This window comes from Garra rufa, chromosome 12, assembly GCF_049309525.1.
Source record: "Garra rufa chromosome 12, GarRuf1.0, whole genome shotgun sequence".
In the NCBI taxonomy this organism is placed as follows: domain Eukaryota; kingdom Metazoa; phylum Chordata; class Actinopteri; order Cypriniformes; family Cyprinidae; genus Garra; species Garra rufa.
In genome coordinates, this window is record NC_133372.1 from 15,204,111 (window position 1) to 15,213,124 (window position 9,014).

Below are 9,014 nucleotides of genomic sequence, written 5' to 3' on the forward strand. Positions count from 1 at the left end.
TTGGGGGGGGGGGGGGGGGGGGGGGGGGGACAGAGATAGAGAGATTGTTAATAGCATTGGTCCTGACTACGGTATGCAGTTCTTAAAAGCAGTTTAGTAACATGAAATGCGCCGCGTTAGGTCGGAGGTGTTTGTTACCGTAAATATCTATATAGGCGCGCAACGTAACTTTAGGCGGAGATGGCGTGACCGCACTTTTACGAAGCGCAGATGGTGTGACCGCAGTTCTGCATATTACGGTACAATCAACAGCCTGAATGTCACTTTCCAACCTAAAACCCCGCCCCCTTGGGGCGATCTCAGTCAGATTGAAAATCGCCCCAGCTGGTCTCATAGAGTTATATTGTGAGATTTTTTTTTTCAAATTTTGAACCCTACAATGCATTTCAATGGGCACCGGGAGGGCTCGCCCCAACGTGATTTCGTAATACGCACTGATGCGTGCTCGAAGATGTACAGCACGCACGCGTAGCTAGCGAGACGTCTGAATGCATCGGCCATGCTTTCAATGGAGAGGGAACTTGTCAGGAACATGCCTGATTTTAATGAGAGGGTAATTGATCACTTTGCCTGCTTAAAAGAGAAGCGAGCAAAATTTCAATACAAGTGAAGTGTGTTATTAAATGGTGAATTGTTTATGTTATCACGGCCGTAGCCAGCTATGAGGTCACCGAGGTCCGGACCTCGGTCATTTTTTATATTCAAAAATAAAATGTCAAGCTCTTCGAATGATTATTTAGCCGTTTAAACCACCTCATATCACATGAGTGTTTGCTGCGAGAAGCTAGCGCAGTGAAAGGGGCTTGAGAACGCGTTGAGTGAGAGCGCGGGTGCAGCGGCCTCCGTATGTTGCCAGATCCACCTATTATACGTGTTTTTTGACTCGTTTGTCCAATTTAGTGTGACACTTTGGGACGTTTATAAAGTGGAAAGTTGAACGTTAGTTTTATGTCAGTGTCATTATTCTAACGTTATTTTTATAACTTGTTATAAAATAAAAATTCCCTCAGCTAAAAAAAAAACGAACTTTCCATGTAAAACATTATACTGAATAAAAAATCTTTCACAATCATCTACATGTCTGTCTATTTTGAAGTTTAGGCTATATGTAGTGCATTTGTGGGTGTTATTATAGCACAATTCTTAACACCTCACTAATTTTCAAACCCTGGTTATGGCCTTGTATGTTATATGTTGTATTCTCCAAATGTTGAATTTTAAATAGTTGTATTGATTGCATATTGGCAGCCAAATTTATACTGAATATGTTCTGGAAAGATTTGATTAATTACAGTTTTAATATGAGAAATAAAAAGTCTTTAATTGTAAAGCAGTATGGCTTGTTTTGTTTTTTTTTACTCTTAGAGGGCAAACTAGTTGATGACAATGTGTCTCTTGATGGCCATGGTGGAAGTGTTTCAGTGTATTTGAGACCATTGCGATAAATTTAATATAGCTATTCAAAATACTGTACAGTTTGTACAATTCATGCCTGATGTTGCCATCTAGGAACAGGGAAACCAAATCAAACAATGCAATGTAATGCTGTAAAGTTGGCTATCTGAATTTTATCATAATTTTACCCATTAAAGCGGTTATCTTTGCCAAAATCGGAACAGTTGCCCCCCCAGAGATATTTGTCAGGAGCCGCCACTGGGAATGAACCTATGAAAAGGAGTCAGTTAACCGTTTAAATGCTGTTTTACAGCTTATACTAAACTACTGTTTCTTTTTGTTAAGTGTCTGATACTTGCATTGCCTTGGTCGTTGACAAGTTTTAAAGAGAACTGACCCCCTCCTCTTTGTAACAAGTAAATATGGTATTACTCCTTTAAGGCATAACACAATCGCTGCGTCCGAAATCGCGTACTTCTATACAATATAGAATGCGAAAAGCAGTATGTGAGGCGAGTAGTATGTCCGGATTCCATTCGATATATTTAGAATAATGCTATCCGGTGAGTCCGCCAGGAATCGGGTCCCCCTTTAAAAAGGCTTGATCAAAATATTGTTATATTTTTATAAAAAGCAACATACTTATAACACATACAATAAAAGGTTCTAATTATACTATAAAAAGTAATTCAATAACTTATAAATGTGTAATTATCCGCGAAAAAAACGTAACGTTATTTAAATGCTACAGCAATATCGTCTGATAATAATGCATTTGCTGTAATATCTTGCCTCAGTATTGCTTCTGTATATATATATATTCTGTATTCTATATATTAGGCTATATATATAAGTAAGGAGACGATATGAAAGATAAATGCTAATTTATTTATATCAATTTTATATATGTTAAATGTATATTCAGAAAACGAGAATAATTCACTAATGTTGACTACAAACGTTTACCCTACAAAATTAGAACGGGGACTAATAGCTAACAAAATAATTGCATTTCTAAATGTAAAATTTGCATGAAAAGTGACAATAACTTAAAAGTTTTGGTTTGTTTTTGTAACACAGCAACAACTTAATTCTTAACACTGTTTCTATTATGTTTAAAAACATATTACTACTATGCAATTTTAAGACATTAATGGTCATTATAGTACATAACTATATAAAATATAACCTGATATTGCAGGAATTGTTATCTGGCAACAAAAATAATACCCATAAGAAGTCCATTGAACCAATGGGATCACTGTGGGTCCTAATGGAGACCCGATTCCAGCTGGGACTGGATTTCTCATGACACCATCCTTCCTGATTAATTCGTTACAGAATCCTTACTGCTGGACCAGGGCGGCTTCGGACGCTCTGGGTCCAGCATTACTCAAGGGCAGGGACTTTGGTGCTTGGGGAAAGGATACCACTTTGCCATCCGGGGGAGCTGCTGCTGGGGCCCAGACTCGGACTTCTGCTGGGGCTGAGGCTGCACCGGTTGCGCAGGGTGAGTCACTGGGGCTTTCTGGCAACTGACAGTGGCTGAACAGGAGCGTTTAGGCAAGAAGTGACCAAGCGTTTTTGTCTTCTGAGCCTCAGAGAATCGCTCTACAAACCCATCCGCTGCGTGGCCAAAGAGACTTTTCGGTGAGACTGGGGCATCCAGGAAAGCCATCTTCTCAGCGTCCCTGATTTCTGTGAGGTTAAGCCATAGGTGCCGCTCCAGCACCACCAGGCTCGCCATCACTTTGCCGATCGCCTGCGCTGTCGCTTTTGTTGCGCGCAGAGCCAGGTCGGTTGCTGTGCGTAGCTCTTTGAAAGCCTCTTTCTTTTGGCTGGACTCATCCATATCGCAGAGAAGCTTGGCCTGGAATACTTGTAGAACTGCCATCGTATGCAGCGCCGACCCAGCCTGACCGGCCGCCGCATACGCCCTGTTAGCCAAAGCGGAGGTGGTTCTGCAGGGCTTGGATGGATGCACTGCATGGGCCTTTATCCCCAGGGCAGAGGGTGGACACAAGTGGGCAGCCACTGCCTCTTCCAGAGGGGGGAGCTTGCTGTAACCCCTCTCCTCAGCACCATCAACAATGGTGAGAGCCGCTGTCGTGGAGGGATTTACTCGGGCTGAGTACGGGGTGTGCCACGTCTTGGTCAGCTCCTCATGAACTGCAGGGAAGAATGGGGCAGGTCTTTGGCAAGAGAACTGCTGGCGGCGCCCCGGCAGGAACCATTCATCAAGTAGACCAGGCTCTTCTGGAATGAACCACTCGAGGCCCAGGTCCTTCACAGCCTTAGACAGGACGCGGATGAGATCGGCGTCCAGTTTCAGCCTCGCTGGTTGAGAAGAGGGAAGGGCTTCTCCAGCATCTGATGCCGCCAAGGACATGGAGTTGTCAGTGGTGATGTCCTCTATGATGGCGTCATCCTCTGCTGTGCCTTCATTGAAAAAGACGATCCGCAAGCGGAGACGGGAGAGAGACATACTCTCACAATGACAGCATGATCCTCCAGTGAGTGCAGCCTCTGCATGGGCTCTACCAAGGCAGGGGACACACTTGCTGTGCCCATCTATCTCATCCAAGGGGTCCTTGCATAAGTCACACTCGTGGCGGGACATTTGAAACAATGCCTGATTGCTCAAGAAATGGTCCTTAATAGGTGCCACAGAAAGTCGGCCTATGGTGGCGGTGGGCAGCTGATAGAGATGATCCTTGACCCTGAAAGAGAGGATTCTGAAGAATGGAGATGGGAGCTGACTTATATAAGGTTAGTCCATCCCTTTCTGTTATCAAGGAATAACAAGGAAATGATCTGATGTGTAGTAATGTTTTTTTTTAAACCTTCAAATAACAAAGAGGCACTGTCATCATCTTTAATTTTAAACACATTTAAAACTATAATAGTACAAAATAAATAAATAAATGAAATAAAATAAATAAAACATCCAATAATACTATATCCATATAAGTTGACAAAGTTTAGAGAACTTTAAGGCACTTTTTGTTATTTAATGTTTTATGGATTTAAATAAAATTCTGGAATAATTTTTAAATGCTGTGAAACAAGGAGAAACTTTAACAAATCTACATTTGTGTATATATAATCAACATATTATTGCACAAAAATTCCATTTCTTTGTTTTGCGTGAAGATACCGAATTTAACAATGTGATAGTCAAATGAAGGCAGTACATTTTTTTTGTCTTTTACCACTCAGACAATCTTTTCCAAAAGGATCTGACAATGGTACAGCTGTAAAAAAGATGTTCCTGAGATTTGATATCTTCCAAGCAGAAAGTGCATACGTTTCTGTCCAAATTGAATCTCATTCTAAGAAATTCATTACATGGTAAGTGATTAAGTGCATAAGACAAATATCTTGTTCTAACTTTAGCAGCGTCAGCTTTAGAAAACCTCTCAGCTAAAACCTTTCTTTCTTCAAGAAGAGGAACATATTATTTTGTAATTAGAGATCTCAAAACCTTGTTATTACATTTAACATCCAAGAATGTGTAATTATCAATAAATCAACCAATGTAGGTGTTACAGCAGAATATTGTACTACACCTTTAAATTCCTTAAATCTACAGGAATAGTTTTGACAACTAAAGAAAATAGCCTATATGAACAATCCAAATTAAATTTTAACCTAAAATGATCATAACTTACTAGATTGCCATCTTCATTAATTAAATTTCATTCCAAACTCTTTTGTCAAACCCTCTTTATAAAACAAAGATTTCCTCTTATGTAAAATACACCGGTTATTCCAAATAATAACATTATGTTGAGTAAAATTGTGCTAACATTTTCCAATATAGTAACACCTGTGAACGAAACTAGGATTACTTAAATGGCAGTCCTAATGGCTCAAAATCACATCTTAAAAGAAAAGAAATTCCTCCAACCCTTTGAAAAGGAATACTAAACCATAAAGACATTTTTACAAACATTTGTAACAATTTTAACTTAATAACTCTATTCATTACTCCAAAATCAATAACATTCATCCCTCCTTCCTCTGATAACTTTACCATATTCCCCTCGAATCAAATGTTGCCTATTGTTCCAAATAAAATCATAATGAATTCGGTTTATTTGCTTAATACGTCGGTAAATAAATATTGATATTCTCCCAAAAATTGAAATATTTCTTTGCTATTATTTTTTTTTTTGTACAACAGCTTGAATATTATTATTTTCCCTGTCCCTGGAATTTTATTGTAACAGTTATTCCCAAATATGTGATTTCTTTTTTAACTGGAATGTTATAAATTACATTTTGTGTGTTATCATGAATAGTGTCACTTTTTTTTTTTTTTAATTTAAATTCAACCCTGAGGCATCTGAAAACAAAGATATAGCTTTTAAGGCAATAGGTACTTTATTAGAGTCCTTTAAAAATAATGTTGTATCATCAGCTAGTTGTGTACTTACCAGGGATCTACCCAAAACATTTAATGGTTTAATATTCTTATTACTCTTAAAATTCAGTGCTAATAATAAAGCAGCAAGTAAGAAAAGAAGCAAGCTCAAATCTCCTTGTAGTATCCGCTTGAAGTAAAACAGCACTTTGATAAACATTGATAATTTTTTTCCCCAAAAACCTAATATTGTAGAGCCTGTGAAATAAAAGGGTGTTTAAGTTTATCAAAAGCTTAAAAAAAAAAATCTAGAAATGGTATTACACCATCATCCTCTATCAAATGTGAATAATCAAACAAATCTGACACAAGCCGAATGTTATTATGCATTAGTCGGTTTGGAAGAAATCTAGATTGTGTATCACTAATAATTTTACCTATACCACTTTTAAGTCTACTAGCTAAAGCATGAGTAAATATTTTGTAATCAACATTAAGTAACGTAATTTGTCAATAACAGTGTTGTCTTTTTTTTTTATAGCTTAGGTATTAATAGTATTATAGCCTGCTTTATTGAGGTTAGTAATGTATTATTACTTTTTAAGCATCATTTCTAAACATATCTCTTATATCAGTCCAAAAAAAAAACTGATAAAAGTTAGTTGTGAGTCCAGCTTGACCTGGAGATTTACCTAAAGCTATTTTTTAATAGCTGCATCAAGTTCTTCAATTTTTAAATCTGAGTCACATAATGTTTTAACCCTTGTGTGACCAAAAACTACCGATAAATGCTGTTCTTCTGAACTTTCCATTCATCAAAGAAAGCTGAAAAAATTCTACTCATGTTTTCAACATAATAATAATAAATGTTTTTTGAGCAGCAAATCAGAATATTAGAATGATTTCTGAAGGATCATGTGACTGGAGTAATGATGCTAAAAATTCGGCTTTGAAATCAGAGGAATGATTACAATTACATCCAAAGATGCTTCTTCTTCATTCACTTTTGGTGAATGTAGCCTTAGCCAGGAAGAGTTGATGTCATCAGGCGGTATCCAGCGATCATTGGGTGTTTCAACCATGAACCGCAACACCCTCAACATTGGTGGCCAAATCACTGCCCATCAACTCCCCCTGGCTTCCAGCTAAGCTCCTCCCTCCTGCTCCATAACCAGCAAGAAGTTCTCTCTGCTGCCTCCCCCATCCTGCGAACAGTCATCTTTCTCTCCCTCCCCATCACCCCAATGGCTGTAAGCATCCTCCATTTTGACTGGGCTGGGAATTCCCTACAGCCGACCTCGACTGGGAAGAGCCATGCCTGCCAACCTTTCCCTCTGCAAGAGGTCCTGGTATTTGGCGCTCTTTCTCTCAAACGCTTGTTCACAACCCTCTTCCCATGGGACTGTAAGTTCGATGAGGATAATCTTTTTTGCCTCTTCAGACCACAGTACTGCATCTGGCCTCAGGGTTGTCTGGACAACCGGGGGGAATTGGAATAAATTACATTTTAAAATATATTCAAATAGTTATTTTAAATAGCAAAAATATTTCAAAATGTTACTGTTTTTGCTGTACTTCAAATCAAATAAATGTAGGTTTGGTGAGCAGAAGAGACTTGTGACTGGTAATGTACATTATAACCAAATAATCTATACAAGGAATAAGTTAAGGAGTAAATTAATTAACAAGGGAAAATGTTTCAGCCATTAATTTCACTTTGTTATTGCTTTTAGTCTTAATATTAGTTCCGTTTTAAATTGCATGATGTTAGGTTTATTGTTTGCCAATTTTTATTTAGTACTTTCTATGCATAGTAGGAGCTTACAATAAAAAGAGCTTGAAAAATATATTTCCTCTCACTGAATATATCTGCATTTAGTTTTCTTTAGAGTGTATTTATGAAATGAAGCGAAGTGTACACTGTAAAAAAAAAAAAGGCGTACAATTTACGGTAAAAAACTGGCAGCTGTGGTTGTCAGAATTTTACCGTAAAAAAAATGGTAGCAATGTTTTATGGTTTTCACTTAAAGTTACAGGTAAATACCGTAATTCCATTAACTGATATAATGGTAATGCATCAACTTTTTGAAGTACTGAAATATGTTTTGTACCTTTGTAGTACACTAATAACCACCAAAAGCAGACCGTGATGACAACATCACATGACCAACCAAAGCTCATCACAAGGAGGTTTTAAATAATAACATGTATAGAAAGTGCACAGTGTTATAAAATGGGCAGTGAAAAAAAACTAATTTTACTCATTTTAAAATAGAAATTGGTCACTACCTGTGTACATTAAAAGAAACAAAAAATAGCAAAGCAAAAAAAAAAACAAACAAAAAAAAAACGGTAAATTACTTTAAAGCCTTAAATATATTGTTTTCTTGAATAACTTATAAATATTTGTACTTGATTATGGATATGTGATGTTACTGCTTTCCTTATTTTAATTTTAATTTTATATTGTTTCCTTTTTTATTTGGTTAATGGTGTTTTTTTATTTTTATGTTATGTATTATGTAATTGCCCTTGTATGTTCTTTTTTTGTTTTGTTCTAAAAACTGCAATAAAAAAAAGAAGGAGCACAGTGTCATTCATAAAACACTGAACACCATCATGGTAACACACATAAACTGAAATAATGCAAAAAACGTTAATTTAACAACATTAGCTGTAACATACATCCCTAATGTACAAAACTGCCAAGAAATAACTAAGAAGAAAAAGTTATTTAAAAAAAAAAAAAAAAACATCAAATAAAAAAAAGAAACACAGGGAATTCTGGGAACGTCAATTTACGGTTATTTACTGTAAATTTTACATTCTTTTTCACTTCCAAAAACGGTATACTATCGTAAAATTACATGCAATGTCCAACACCGTTTTTCACCGTATATAGAAGGGGAACTTACCGTTAACCATTTCACAGGTTTTTAACCGTAGCATTTTTTAAATTTTTACCGTTAAATTCACGGTCATTTTTTTACAGTGATATTTATAATTAAAAATTTGAAATGCTCTTAAAAAACTCTGCAGTTTATTAAAACAAGATGCATCGTTAACATCAAAATTATATCAGTTTGGTAAGATATTCCATGTCTTTAAAACATAAATAGTGCATAAAAAGTAGCAAAGGTTTGTAGCAATGGCCAAAAATACATTGTATGGGTCAAAATAATCAACTTTTGTTTTATGCCAAAAATCATTATGTAAAGTATAAACCATGTTCCATTAAGATATGAATTTTCTA